This window comes from Neodiprion pinetum, chromosome 1, assembly GCF_021155775.2.
Source record: "Neodiprion pinetum isolate iyNeoPine1 chromosome 1, iyNeoPine1.2, whole genome shotgun sequence".
NCBI lineage: Eukaryota > Metazoa > Arthropoda > Insecta > Hymenoptera > Diprionidae > Neodiprion > Neodiprion pinetum.
This window is the reverse complement of record NC_060232.1, coordinates 25945407-25961037: the sequence shown is the minus strand read 5'-3', so window position 1 is coordinate 25961037 and position 15631 is coordinate 25945407.

The following is a 15631-nucleotide window of genomic DNA, read 5'->3' as shown; positions in this document are numbered from 1 at the left end:
CTGCGAGAGCAGAGAGAGAGCTAGGAGGTACCCGCCAAACCACCCCGCAGGATACGGCGCTCCCTTTAATATTTAATCCCTCATTATCGGCCCGAGCTTTTCAGACAATTGGTGGTTTTATTGCTCAATAAGATCTCGGATGATTCTCCTAGGTGGCGGCTGGTCGCACAGTAAATGCATTTCTGAGCGTTTTTATTTATCCCTCGTCCTCCAGCCTCTCGCCTAGGCTGCTGCGAGATCGATAGAACAAGCTCGGATTATATGTTACTCTACGCTTCTACATGCGTGTACGTCGTAGGTGGTCTCGAGGATATCCGACAGGCCTTTTGGCCCGATCGCAATCCCTTTCAACAGGGTCACGCAGTCGCAGGACTTTTTTCAAGTTTGTTTTACAGGCCGTTTGGGTAGCTTGTCACACATGTAAAATCTACAAACGCTTCTGACTCTGTTTTCACATTGTAAATGTGAAATTAGCGAACGACGGTAAAGAGATCGAGTTAACCCTACCAATTTTTTTTTTTATTCCTTCTCAAGAAACCATGAAAATGTGATATCGAACTCACCTGCACGATCATTCTTCCACGATGCCACAGTTATAATGTCACTCAACGGAACGTTTCCCAGTTAAGAATCTCGATCGAAAAAGTGCCTAAGATATTTTCTTATCCTGTATAAGCAATCGGTTATCAATTTGAAATTTTATTCATCACTTTTATTGCGTTTTCCTTCCATCAAATACATATTTGACGAGTCTAACGAACTGAACCGCTGAACAAGAATCTGTCGTTCATTCGCACCGGTCGCTCTGAACACATAAGAGCGTAACGTAATCGAAAGCAGTCTAATCTGGACATATCATCGTTGCAAACAACAGAGGTTAATTTTTGTACATAAAACTATGCATATGTGAAACCAACACCCAGTCTTACAGCTTCACAACGCAACCAGAGCGACTGCATTTAAAATGCAAAATAGCCTTATATCTAAATAATAAAGGTTAGCAGAGACTTTTATTCCTTGGTCAGTGCAGCAGAGATTTTTCCGCACCGTATAGGCAGGCTATTCGATCTTATTGAGGTGAATGGCGACAGGGAGGGCAAAGGACTCGCGGTAAGCCATTCGGACCTGAATTCAATAATGTATCGTCTTCGCATTGCGAACGACGTGATTTCTTTACCCGCGCAGCGGTCGGACGTTTACGAAGCTTTTAAGCTGTCTGCTCCGTGCTTTAATGCATGCTCCGACGGGTACTCAGGTACATACGTAGAAGGCGTATATAACATCGAGTTGCTGTAACCAATCGCATCGCCGTAGAGCCGCGTGATTTTCCTTTCTCGTTACCAATTCGAGCTCCTCGTTCCTATCATACGCTCTCCTCGATATTTATAACGCTGTTATATCGTACACAGATTGTATCTATGGTACGCAATCGCGGTTTAAGATAACAACGCAAGCGAAGATCTAGCCGGACCGCTTATTGTTTGTGTGTTTCTTTCGCAACTACGGTAACTCTTACTTATCGGGAGATAAAAACGTTGTTCAATCCTACATCGGCTCGGTCCGTTGGTTTGGGGCTGCATAAAATTATTCAAGGTAGGCGAATATCTTGGAGAAAAAACCGAGCTAGACGGAAAGCCTTCTTGTGTAATGCCTGTAATTGGCAAATTCATGCCGGTGACCGCAGTTTAATCTGACTGGTACAGTATTGCATAACTCAATCAGTTTTAGAGCATCGCCTGATAGTTACTTTTAAGCGTTGTTGAACCGTTGCGCCACGAAGAATACCGAGTTGTTACAGCGTCTAGTTATCGAATCGAATTTCTTACTCAACAGCCATAGGCGTAGAAAAATTTCTAAACAAACATCTCATTCTGAACTCTACGATACAAAGCAACGGAATAACTCGTTAACTATAATTCCAAAGCTACACGTACCTATATTGCATATCGGTAGAAAGTATAACCTCCGACTTTTCGCTCATTATGTAAAATGGAGATTGTGTAAAATAACATTCCCGAAGCGTGAAGAGGAAGTAAATTTCCACATCCTCCTCCATTTACAGTCACGACGTGTCGGTGTATCTTTCCCAGCACTTATCTATTTCTCCGAACTATCAAATTTTACGTATTCATGTACACCGTATACGGCAGTAGAACAGCGAAGCAATTCTGTCTATGAATTCCTATTCCACCGTATACGGTACAGGAATATTTCTCCACGCGGACTGTCTGCGCGAGCTTAAATAACAGCGGAGCTTTTCTTGAGGTTGTAAGCTGGAACTAGCGTGGAGGTAAAAGCCCGGGTCTACTCGTGTAGCTGTTTCTGCGGCGCGAAGAGCTAGGAGAAGAGATCCCTTGGTGGCGGCCATGTTTTCATTAGAACAGGTAATGTCCGACGCTCAGTCATACGAACAACCGTCTTTTGTTTCTCTCCCGCTTTCGGGAAACGCCAGTGATTTTTCATCGGCTTACTCTCTCTCTCTCTCTCCCTCTCTCTCTCTCCGGCTCCTGCAGGAGTCGGCGGACCACGCGGAGCCCTCGTCGACGAGAAATGTAATTTTGTTATCCCGCCGTCCCTCGAGGCCGGCATAAATCCAGCTTCTGAAATATATTCGTCGACCAACGTTCCAGTTCTGCGGACGAGACCGATTGTCCGTCTATTTGTCCTCCCTTACGTCCAGCGGACGTTAAGTACTCGGCTCTTGTTTGTATCCGCATTACGACCCGAGTTCCGGGTTCGGGAAGTTTTTGTCGTATAAAGTTAATCCGGAGTCGCTAGTTTTCGCGAACAGCGACAGAGAAAAGTTTCCACATTCGTGTCAAGTTCTTACTCGCAGACAGAGTCGATGGAATATAAATCCTTTATAAAGAAATTTAAGTTGATTTTTTCTTCATGCTGTCAGAATCTCGTTAACATAGTGATTTTCTTTGGATACATCAAGTCTTTTGTTTAAATGACACTCGATTTTTTTTTATTCGTATACCTTTAACGCGTAGACAATTTACTTCATTCCACATCATTTTCCATTTTAAAGCAGAGGATTTCACAATTAATACTTCAATTTTTCAATGCTTGAATCTGACGGTGAGAACAATTCATAGCGGCGGTATGTAATCATTTCGCATTATCCTTCTATGTAACTGGAAATTGAATAAAGAATAGATAAGTATAATTTTCCCAAGTTCTTGTGTAATCTGTTTTAAGAAAAATATGTTCCTGTACTCAATATCTTTGTAAATCGAAAAATAAAAATATACATATGTATCTGACTCTGCAGCATAATCGAGGTGTGAATAACTCGGCCGTTTATTATTTACTCGCAAGAATATCTCAGAACGTTCTCGTCCATTAACTTTTCAATTGTCTCCAGAAATAATGTCCGTAGCAAATTGCAATATTGTCAATCAGTGTAATTGTAATTACGTCGGTAAAATACCGTTGATGTATATTATACTTGTTGCCTCATTTACGCTGCCACAAGCAATAATTGTAAACAATCTGTCGACGTAACTTAACGAAGCGCATAACGTTCAGTCCGCAGGAAGTAGACGTTTAACGCATTACGTCGTGCGGCATACATCCATATGCAAGCATTATATCTGCTCAACTGTAAAATCTTATACGCAGCCATTGTTATACCAGGATAATAACACCTACGAGTCGCGGTGTTGCAGGCGTGCATCGTAACGTCAAAGACTTTCTACACCGCTCCCCGTGTCCATCTATACGTTCTATTCTAAATTATTATCCACTTTTCGTGCAAACTAAACTTCGAGTCTCACCATGCTGCAATCCCCCTTACTTTTACGATTTTATCATCAGTTCCTAGAATCTGACGGTTTATTATCTGCGTTACTGTTCACGTTGAATAAGGCCTTTGCAACTGCCCGCCCAGTAAAACATGGCGTCACGTGATGTTGTTAAAAAACCGATGCAACCACGAGGATAAGAAACTTCCCCCTCCTATCTCGATGCGTCAATTTTGGATTTAAACGCACGTATTTCAAAAATACGAGACACGAATTGATAAAAAAATAACAAAAATGAAAATCCGAACAATCTGAACAGACAGTTTTTGAGAAACGTGAAATAATCCTTCCCTTTCCACCGTACGGGGATTCAGTATTTTTTTCCCCCCTATCCCCACTCGCGTTGGTTCGATATGATTGAACGACACATCATAACTCTCGCGAGCAGACGTACAATCTGTGATTCTGTATCGGGGGTCGCCCCCCTCTCCGGGTAAACGGTATCAAAAACTGCGGCTCGTCGTGACTGGCGTGCAATTTTGCGAACCTGGAGTTAGTGCGCCTGGCCGTCATTGCAGGGGTGAAGGCTGGGCATGCACGCGAGTAAATTGAATGGGCGTTTGAATTAAATACAATTTAATCTGGTCGCGCCACGTCGCTGTTGCCTGCCTTGCGAACTTCTGTCTGGTCAATGTCAGGCCCGACCACTTAGCGTATTGCCATTTGATATATTTTCCCTGGTACAACTTCGCAGCGGGATAGAAACGGCGTCGGGGACTTTCGGCCACTCCTGCACCCTGCCCTCTCTCTCTCTCTCTCTCTCTCTCTCTCTCTCTCTCACCCCTCGGACACAAAATCTACGCACGCGGTTCGGTGGAACATGCGAAGACTGTTATGTTCCTATTGAGAATTGAGCAGTGCGTGTATTCCTAGGAACTGCGGGGATACATCCCCCTGTGGAGTTATCGTATCAACTATACTATCGCATTAAATTTTCATCGTTTTAATTCATAATAAACTCGTCGCTGTTGCGTCCCTTTATACACTGTACTTGTCGCAGTGAGAATCGGAGCGAGACTGAATTTCACAGTTTCGTTAAGAGGTTTGAATATCATGGATGCAAATTTTAACGTTCTTCTCTAATTTCATCGTTTACCAGAGATCGTAATCGTTGTACAGAGATATGGAATACATTATTCGCGAAATTGAAGAACTTAATTGATATAGTTCATAATTTGAAGGAAAAGAACGCGCGTGAGTTTTTTCTTTTTTCATCCATCAACGATACGGCGGCGTATGATAAAAGTTTGGTAGAAAATATAGTCGTACGATGACTGTTTTCTAAATTGGATAATCGTTGCCTTTGTTTCAATGTAGGCACATTATACTGCGGAAATCGTTTCAACGAAGCATAAAACGCTTCTCGGGAAAAAATATCGATTCCAGCGAAAAAGCTCGTACGACAGTATAACTCGACGTTTGCAAGCGCGGGTATTTTTTTCACCCCCGTTTCAAGGGTAGGTACTATAATTAAGGTGTTAATTAATTATTGCGTAATTTAAACGGCGGCTAAGTCGGCCCGACTTTTTGCACGATGATTTAGAATTCGCGGAGCGGCAGGCCGCGAACTCGTAAATCCTCCAACGCAGATTAATTTCGTCATAAAGTATACACCGTGACGCGGAATATTTATGTCCATTCACGCTGCGAGAAGAGAGTGGGGCGAGACTTTCGTCTAAGGGTGACGAAAATGATTTCTGATCTCGTAGGAATCGGAAAGGGGTCTGAAAGAAAAACAAAACGGAGACTTGATATATCGTATGTTGAAGTTACGCGCGTGTCTGAAGTAGTTGTACACATCGCTGCGAGGATTTGTTAAGGAAACGTTTCGTTCTTTTTTTGGTTTTTTTTTTCTTTTTTTTTTTTTTGTTCAGATAAGCGAACGACGATTTTTCGTACTGCCGTCACGAAGTGGAGAATCAGCGCGTCCCTCGTCCCTTCATCTTCAGCCCTCCTATTCTCATCTTAAGCTAAAGCCACGCCAGCGTGAATTAAGAATTCTTTTATCTTTTTACGCCCTTTTACGCGTCTCAAGTCAGACTCGCTGTTAATCAATCAAAAAATCATGAGGGGATGAATTAAAACAAGGCTGAAAATTGCTCCGCGAGGAAAAATAAAGTATACAAAGTAGATAAATCCAGCAGCAGCAGCTGCCGCGCGGATACAGGGTGGATTAAAGTGAACGCTATGATGCTGCGACAACGCGAATGAATTCAAATTGGAACAAGTTGTTGAAAATTTAATCACGTCCCATGACGAAGGTGATTACGTTCGCGAATTCATTTAACGAGCAACGGGCTGCACGGTACGTACAATTATGGATAGTTATTTGATCGATATTTCACTATCCTAATTCCCAAGAAACAATTACCATTCCAGGCCCCTCAGACGAAAGGGCCCGGCCATCAGAATTCATGTTTCATTCGCTAATGCACGCCCGGCTCAATTTCACGAGTGAGGAATGAAATGTGTCAGAAAATTGGTAAAACACAGGACATTCTTTTGTCGTATATGCATAATGTAAGCGTTGTTTTAACATTATACAGTAATGAGAATCTTTTTGGCGTGAATAATGTTCCCTTTTTGAAAAAATTTTCAAATCCAGGAGTCGGGACGACACTTTTTTTCATGTTCAATTCGTTCGATTGCGAATCAAACTAACGAATGCGTTTATACTGTCTATCGATGTTAACCCGCCCAATTTCCTATGATTTCCTAGCGCTCTAGAAAGTTTTCAGACATTCTTGGATAAGACAGGGTCACGGAAAAGCACCTAGAAATTTGTTAGACCCGATGATGTTAAACCGATTAGGATGAATATATATATTCATCGATATATTTTACTGAAAAGAATTATCTACATCGTTGCGCCTTGACTGCTTTATATTTTCTAGCGAAAGAAGAGGATTTCGGGCGTTAGAGAGAAATTGTTTCTGACACATGTATAAGTAAAAGTACAAGAAGAATACATTTCCGATCCATCGAATGCGTTACACTCGTATACCGAACTCTGCAGTGTATTACCCATGTAGAAATCAATTCTGCGAGGCTTCGCGTACCTAAAAAGTTTTCACTTCATAAAAAAGAATAGAGAAAATTAATTCGTAAGTTAAATAAGACAGAATTCAGCACTTGCCGACGCATTTATTCTCCATAAGTAAATATGTTCGAGAATAATCCATACATTAACGTGAGTATTTTAAATTTTATATGAAGATACTCTTACTTAACTAGCTTGTCATTATAGATCGATTTGTCGAGCATGTTGATATCGAGAATTTCTTTTATCGTCATTTATAACACTGAGATTCATCTTTTGCTTTGCATAGGTGAGAATAATTTATAATAGAACATTGCAATCGACTCTCGTCCAAGCCCAGTTGTTTATTGTATCGTATCTTAGAACGCACATCAGTTTCCTGAAAATTTTTGCAGCCCAAAAGCCCCCTCGCCCTAATCCAAGCTTACGAAGAATACCGGTGTTTTTTCCTTGAGGATTCTAATTGATCAGCTCGTCCAAGCTCCGGACCAGAGTCAGAGGTTCCCGGGAGCTTTGGTAGGTATATGGGAAGCTCGTAACGATGCAGGGAGAAATTTAAAGTCAACGTAAGTAAATCGGCCCGCAGAGCATTGAGCTGGTGAGTTTGTGGCGGTCGCCCCGTTCCGGTACCTGAAACATTTACACGCAAAAGCTTTATAACGAAAGGATGACCGGCCAATATTTCTTACCAACACTCCGGCCGAGTGCCGCAGCCGCAGCCGCGAATCGCACGCCAAGATCGCATGTACACGGAAAACGTGGACGTAGGCCGGGGTGGCAGCGGGGTTAACAACGGTAAAACATTTATTCAGTGCCGGGGGATTCTCCGCCCAGGATAACCTGATTATCTTCGAGCCTTCCGATTTGTATTCTACCTCCGAACAACTTTATTACTCGGCCTCCTTGTATTGTTGCCTTCAGCTCTTCTGGCACCTGTACAACCTTCCCGCAGTCTAACCCGCCATTTGTCCGATTGAGAAGATACTGCCTGTCTCGATCTTGGCGAGCATGAATAGGCTGCAGGAAAATCGACGATTAGATTGCTCGCGTTTGCTATGCCGTAGCCGGTGCCGTTTGAACGAGCTTCTTAATCGCGAGCTTTTCCCTCCACGTACGTTTCCAATGACTCGGTAGAAAAGGATTATCGAATAACCGATGTTTCCGCTTTGTCGCATGATTTCACAGTTTCGTTGCTTAGCGTACAAGTTTTATAATACGTGTTGCTAATGATATTTCCCACCTTATTTGCATCCGAAAGCATTCGTTCCCGATGTACGTTTATTTTCTTTATTTTATTTATTTTTCTAGATGGAAAGAAAAGAGTCCATCATAGACTGCGGCTCGAGTCCGAACCGCTACTCAAATTTCGAGTCTACTGTATTTTGCTTTTTTTTATTGAAAAACTGTACCGTTGAATAGGCGTAGATCAGAATCAGTGAGTATAAGTGGTTTTTCTTGAAATTAAATTCATTCATTGCTAGAATATACCAATTTTGTAGATTCTTGTTCCGACAAGTGTAAAACATTCCGACGACTTCGTGACCTTTGTTAGACTTTCTCTCGTAATACATCACTGTCCAAAACGTTATTCATAATTGACGAAAGAAAAAACAAAAAAAAAAGAAAAAAACGGCAACGAATTTCAAACGGAATTACTTGTTACGAGCATCCTCTGTTCGGCTGTGCCGAGCAGCTTTGCGGTACAACAAGAGCGATTAAAAGCAGGTCGTTAAAATGACGCGTGGAAAAGGGAAAGAATTTTAGCGGACTAGGGATAATTTGTGAAAATAAAACGACGATTAAGACGGCACGCTGTCCGAGGAGAATATCTCTTTATACGAGAGTTGCTGGAGCTGGGGCGCCATTTTTGACGCCATCAGACTTCGCCGACGACGCGCCTCTCAGTTTATAACCGCGCTGCAGATAAAAACGTTGATGCACGAGAACCCGACCGCTGTGGCCTTGGCTAAGGATATTGCTCAACGACCCGCTCAGCTCCGGCTGAATCCGTTGCTCGCCTCATTCTTACCGACATTTTATCCGCTGTACAAACAGTCTTGACATAAGACAGGTATCCGCACTTTTGTTAGTACGCGGCAATTAATCTTTACCAAGCGAAAGTTAAATCATGGCATGCGTTCGGTTTCGTTCGAAGTTGAACAAGTTTTTTTCAATTCTCGATGGCGTTTGCGTCCTTTGAGTTAAAACGCTTGGTAGAAAATAGGCAACGTTTTTTCCTGAATCGGCAGATTAGCACAGAGCTTTTTTTCTAAACTCGAAAAAGTGACTTGACGGTAGTTTTTACTATATCGTTGTTGATTAAACACACCATTTTTTTTTTCTTCACTGCCCGCGTAATCTCACAGCACAAAAATTAGACTCGCACACTTTCTAAAGTCGGTGATACAATTGCTTTAACCGTAGTACGCATATACACTTTCACAAATTGATCTGTACCCCAGGCGAATTCCATCTCGTCAACCAGAGATCGACGGTCGTTAATCTTGCTTATTGTTAGAGCAACGACCGCGATAACAAAGACAGGTTAGCTATAAAAAATTTTTCACTTAAGAATACAATGGCTGCAAATCAAAGTCAGTGTCGCAAAACTCTGGAATTCGTAAGATGAATTCGTGTAAACGTAGCAGATTTCAACATGTGGACTAGAACGGTCGATTATTACCGTTAAAAATCGTTCCACAAGAACGGAGTATTCTTTAAATTTCCGAAAATGTTGAACTATTTCCCGACTGCCAAACTGCTGTCTGCAGCTTCTTGATCGTAGATCCTGCAATCAGCGGCAGCAACCAAACCGTTTCCCACCTTGTTTGTCCGCGATTCCATGCCGCACTAACGAGCGGCGTTGCGTCTTTGTTTTACCACACTTACATTTTCCGCACGCGGTTGGGTGACACAAGAACACGGGGAATGGGGAGGAAGCGCCATCCCCTGTCATTAAGAAAACTACCGGATACATCCGGGCACTCAGCTCCACGAAAAGTGTTTAACGACGAGTTAGGATGATTTCCTACTCAGAGAGAAAAAAAAACCTTAATTCAAACCCTGCACATGCGGCGGTTTGTATGTCGTGAGCTTCAAACTTGCGTTATTACAGGCATCGTAACGAACTTTTCTGAACACTATTTCGGGGTGTCGGATAGTAGCAGGGGCTGCATTTCTTGTGGTTGTACAGCTGCCATTTAGGAGTCTCGTACGATTTTGATTTTTTGCTTACTTACGTTTTTTTGTTACTTGTTTACGGCTAAACGATCGCTGATTTGAGATTGTATACAGGAAAAAGCGCTCCGCTCATTTTCTATCGCGGTTTACCGGGGCGGAATTGAAATTCAGAAATTGAACAGTTCCGAAAGCGCCAAATTCCGAATTCTTTTGTGGCGAAACTTAAAGTAAAGTAATCAAGCTTAGACGAGACATCAAAGTTTCGAATGGTTGGTAACCCGATACTCAAAGCTCCGAAAGAGCAGAGTTTCGAGAGGTCGGAATTCCTAAAGGGCACAACTCCGACAAGTCAAAGTTTCGAAAGTACGAAAATGAGAAAATTTTAAAATCTGAAACATCGAAATTCCGAATGATCCAAGACTTTCAGTTCTGTCAATTTCTTGCTTGGTGAAATTTCACCTCAGATCTTTCTTTGTTTTGAATTTTCGATATTGTTACATTCGGAATCCTAGACATTCCGATTTTCGTTTTTCTGATTTTTCACACCCACTCGTTGAGGAAACTACGCTGTGCGAGTCTATTTTAATTTCCAGAATTCTGCTCTATCGGAAGTTTACCCTATTTTGAGAACCTTGCATTTCGGAACTTTGAGCCGTCGGGTTTGCAACGATTCCAAGCTTTGTTGTTTCGTAAAAGTTCGATTTCTTCACCTCAAGTTTCGTCATCAAATAATTCGTAATTACGCGCTTTCGGAACTTTTCAAATTGTTAACTTCAACCCCGCCCCGTTTTCCCTTGTTTCATTCGTTTACGAATTCACACCGCTCCTCGACTCGACTAATCATTGGGTGTATGCAGGCCGGTGCAGCGAGCTTTACTTGTCAAGCCTGACAATCCGTCCCCCGAAGAGATAAAGAGAGACGTAAATTTCGCACGGCGAACGAAGGACGGGAAAATAAGGAGAGGGGAGGCGCCCCCAAACAATATTATAATTCTCGAACGTCGGTCCCAGGGGATGAGGGGGGCTGTTTGGGGGCGTGCGACCCCGGAGCCCTGCTTTCGAGCCCCAAACGTTTCCCTCGATCTTTTGTCCGCCACGAGTGATCTCACACTTGGCTCAATTCCCGACAGATCGCAGGACGATTGGCTTGTTTTGAAATTCTATCGCTCGGGGGAATAATTTCCTCGCGCCTGGCAAGTGTCGCCGATATCTGCAGACAGGTTCGCTTTCGGCAGGTTGCCACGGTTCTCGGTTACGTCGACGAGCCCTTTGACCATCGATTCCCGGTTCTCATACCGGGAAATCAGCCCTTAACCCGCAACCGGGTCCCTTAATGCGGGGGTGCATTCGATCCACGCCGGTGAGCTACCGGAAACCCGAGATGTTTTTCTCGCCGCCAATACGGTGAAGCCCTGCTTTCCTTTCGCCGATTACCGCCCGCCGTCGAGCCGAGATAAACGCCGCAGCGACCATACTGTCATTTTCTGTAGTTCTCTATCCGCAAACCTGCAAATTACGGGATATCTTCCGATTTAGTCTAGACGGTGATCCAGCGGTTGAGTAGAGCGATGGTTTCGTGACTCGCCTCGTTGACAAAGGAAACCCTTCGATATACCCGGGAATCCGCGATACAGATTTTAAGCTTTTGGCAAACACTGATATCGCCGCTTAGAATTGGAACTTGATCGTGCTCGTATCAAGCGCATACATGCCGACGTACCTGTCTTGTCAAAGATTCAAATTTTCGTCGGCATTTACAGATTCCGATATTCCCACTTATGTAATCATTGATCGTATCGATCCAGATTCGACACGTGAAATTCAATACTCTTACAGCGCAAATGATCCATTTTCTCATCAACGGCTTGGCTGCGAAAAATTTACCAATTGAGAAAGTTGAAGCCCGAGTTTTTGAGCAACAATATTTTAGAATTTTTGAAACGTCCCGGTATTTCTTTTTGCCAATTTTTAACTGTAAACAACACCAATGTTACGCACCTCAACAGAATTAAAATCGAAACAATTTATCAAAAGGCACTTGGACACTTTGGAGCAAAGATGTGCTGCTCGATCTCACAGAAAATATGTATGCAACGAAAAACCCTTACATTGTGATAACTGCTGCATTAATTATTACTTGGAATAATTTTGAATTAAAATTTCGATCAATCTATCTGTTATAATTAAAAATAAGAATCCAAATATTTGTAATGCGTATAGTGATGATAGTCGTTTCGTCATTATGTACAACCTAGATATTTCCAAGTGAAAGTGTCACTTCTTTCCTCTAATTCTGTTCAAATTTAGTTACACACGATAGCAAAATTTAAGACGTTGTGACTGGATCACAGGTGTGCAAAATTAGGCCTACAACCAAACGATCGCTCGACCTGAAATACGGTAATATCAGTAAATTGAAAAATATTGCAGCAAAATTGCGAGTATCATTATATTAAAAAAACTGAGTACGATCAGAATGTGGATGTATTAATTATACTATCCTAGTAGGTACGTGGTGCGAAATTGCACTTTTTGATTACCCTCGGCCAAAACAGGATCCAGTGACTCCAATATCAGATGAGTGTTTCAGCCCCCGAGGGATGTGGTAACCGGACTAATGGAATTAACAGGGGCTGCATAATATCTCACTTGGAAATGACTATGACCACTAACGGATAACCGTATAGGCTAGCATTATTCGTGACAAGCGGAAACAGAAGTCCCACTGAGAACCGAATTAAACAGCGGCGCGCGGATAAATCCGTGCAACCTTATTTCCCGCGTCGACGAAAATCGTGGGGCAAAAACCATGTCTGTACAACTGGAAGAGAGGGATAAAGAAAGGTGGAAAAAAAATGGAGTAAAGAAATCTTTACAAGAAGAAGCCCGTAAACGTATGAAATAAAATAAAAAAAAAAAAAAAAGAAGCGCAGCCGCGTTGTCAGGTTTCAACAAGTCAACCTTTTGCCGCGCTGCAAAGGACTTATATAAAAGTCAGAAAGAGCTGAATAAAAAATGATTTTTCAGGGAACAGGGGCCATGATTCTCTGTCGTCACATCTTTGAGAGCGGTCAGCTACCGCGAGGGTGCGGCGTCGTTACGTAAGCTCGACGCTCCGACGCCTTCGGCTCTTCCCTGCAGCCCCGTCTGATCCCCCGCCCCTTAACCCCCTTCGCCAAGCCCCAAAAACACCCTCCGACAACCTCTGCCAGCAACGGTAGGTGGTGGCGTAGACTCTGCCGTTAGCGCGATCCACTCTAAAGGGTGCTATGAATTATTTCTACGTCGGTGAAAACGCCTAAGTGACGCCGGGACGCCTGACAGCTAAATTGATCTCCAATTGAGGGACAAGTTTCTTGCATAATTTCTGGGAGGACTCACAAAATCGGTTGATGTTCCGCCTGTACCGATTTCAAAATCGTCTTTTACCCCGGCTACTTTCTATCTACCTGCGGAGATGCCGCATCACTTGCTGATACGCGGTCGCGGAGAAACGCTGCGAAACCATTTTACCGTCACGTCGACGAGTCAGGTATTTTTATCGCTGCAGAGAAAATTCACGCGTATGTTCGCAAGAATATCAGGCTCACCAATTTTCAAGCCTGTTCTTGAATTCGACTGTACAAGTTTTACGTACGCATGTGCATGTGGAAAAATTAAAATTCAAAAATTTCATCGACCTTTTTGCACTGTTCATAATGTAAGTACAGAGGCTTTTTTGAATTAACCTGAAGATTAATGATAATTTATTTCGTTCACAAGATAGGATTTAAACTCGAGTTGATCGTCTGTGAGAGAAGAAATTTTTCAATCCGAAAACTGACGATTCTCATTGCAAAAAACATTTTTCTTCTCGCTAAAATAGATATGACGTATTTTCATATCATTTCATAGACGGCCGGGTCCGTCTTACGTGGCTTTTAACAAGCAGTGAAATACACTTGTAAAGATGCCACATACATCCAATGATCTATACTTGTGCTTCTTGAGACGAATTTCACGATAGATTCTCATTACGACAAATAAATTCGGGTAGAATTTCATTCGTAGTAAACACAATAAATATTGTAATCATTAAATGATTACACGGCAATGTCAATAACCGATTTATTATTTCTCGATGTAGCAATGAGGTCGCGTTGCCACGTGCACGATTACAATAAATGTATATTCTTCATGCAACATTCACGTCGCACTCCTATATGCATACATCATACCTATAAGCGCTCAGCGATTGTCGAAGACTTTGAATCGAAAGGTGAGATCGGTAGCTCGGATACTTTCAATCGTCGAGGTAAACGGCGGCGCCGGCTTAGCTACGATTCAAGTTTGCAGCTTGTCAGCTGCCAGCGGGTTACTCCGATCAATCGATCCTCCGTGAGCATTTGCGTAAACGGGGAAAGATTGATGTAGCCATGCATACATCGTAATGGACAGAGAGAAGTAGCATTAAACAAAAGAACCACGGTCCAACATTTTGGAAGGCTCGGTTGCCTCGCCACTCTTATCGTTAGCTTTTTTTGACTAGAATTTTCAGCTGTCATTCACGATGTACCTGCTTCGAATAGATTTACTGTTTACCTACGAAGCTTTATCACTTGATAGGAACCCTCAGCGAAATTCGACGCATTAGTCGGACTAAGTAACAAGTTTGGAGATCGATCCCTGTCACGAGTATTCGATTCATCCTTCAAACCCCTTTCACTTTGTGAAATAACTGACAAGAAAAAGAAAAGAAGAGGAGTGAAAACTCGAGGAATCTAAATATCGACTTCAAGGTACTATCATGAGATTCGAGCCATTGTTAATAACGCTGAGTGTATCCGTGTTGCTTAAATTTTACGAGTCTGGATAGTTATGGAGATTGACTTGGCCTGGAACCATGGATCCCAAAGAATGAATAATAACTGGCCTGCCGACCGAGACATGCACAGCGGAGCCATTAGTTGGAAATTTGTATGTCAGTTATGGGGAGAAGACGTGCTTAGCTAGTCGCGTTCGCGTCTAAAGTTACATTTTTAAACCAGTCGTCTCTGCGTAAGGATTCAGTTAAAGTCACAATGAGGAAAAACGTTTCTTGTAGGTACCGGTTACGAGTTACCTGCACTGGTACTGTTTTTGCTAATAAAAATACCGACAGTGTGTTCAAGGCGAACAACGACGAAGTGTTGAGTTTCCGATGTGCAGAGTTTGGAATAAATCTTGAGGTAATAAAGAAGCGTGAGCATATATTGCGCATTGAAAGTGGCAAGAAGATAAGACAGAGAGAGAGAGAGAGAGAAAGAAAGATGATCGATGCAGGATGAAGCGGTGAAGCTGGTACTTCGGCATTCCAATTCCGCCATAATTAAGTCCCTTGTACTTCTTAAGCGGGGTAAGACTCGACTTGGCTGGGCTTGGCTTATACAGCCGCGTGGTCCAAGAGATGAATAAGAAGAGAAGAAGAGAAAGAATAAGAGGAATAAGAGGTATAAGAATAAGAATAAGAAGAAGTAGGAAGAGGGGGAAAAAAAATGACGATCGCGATAAATAATAGAGGGGAAAAAGACGATCGGCGGCTACATTCTGCTCAAATGTTAAATAGGTATCAATTTAAGCCCGA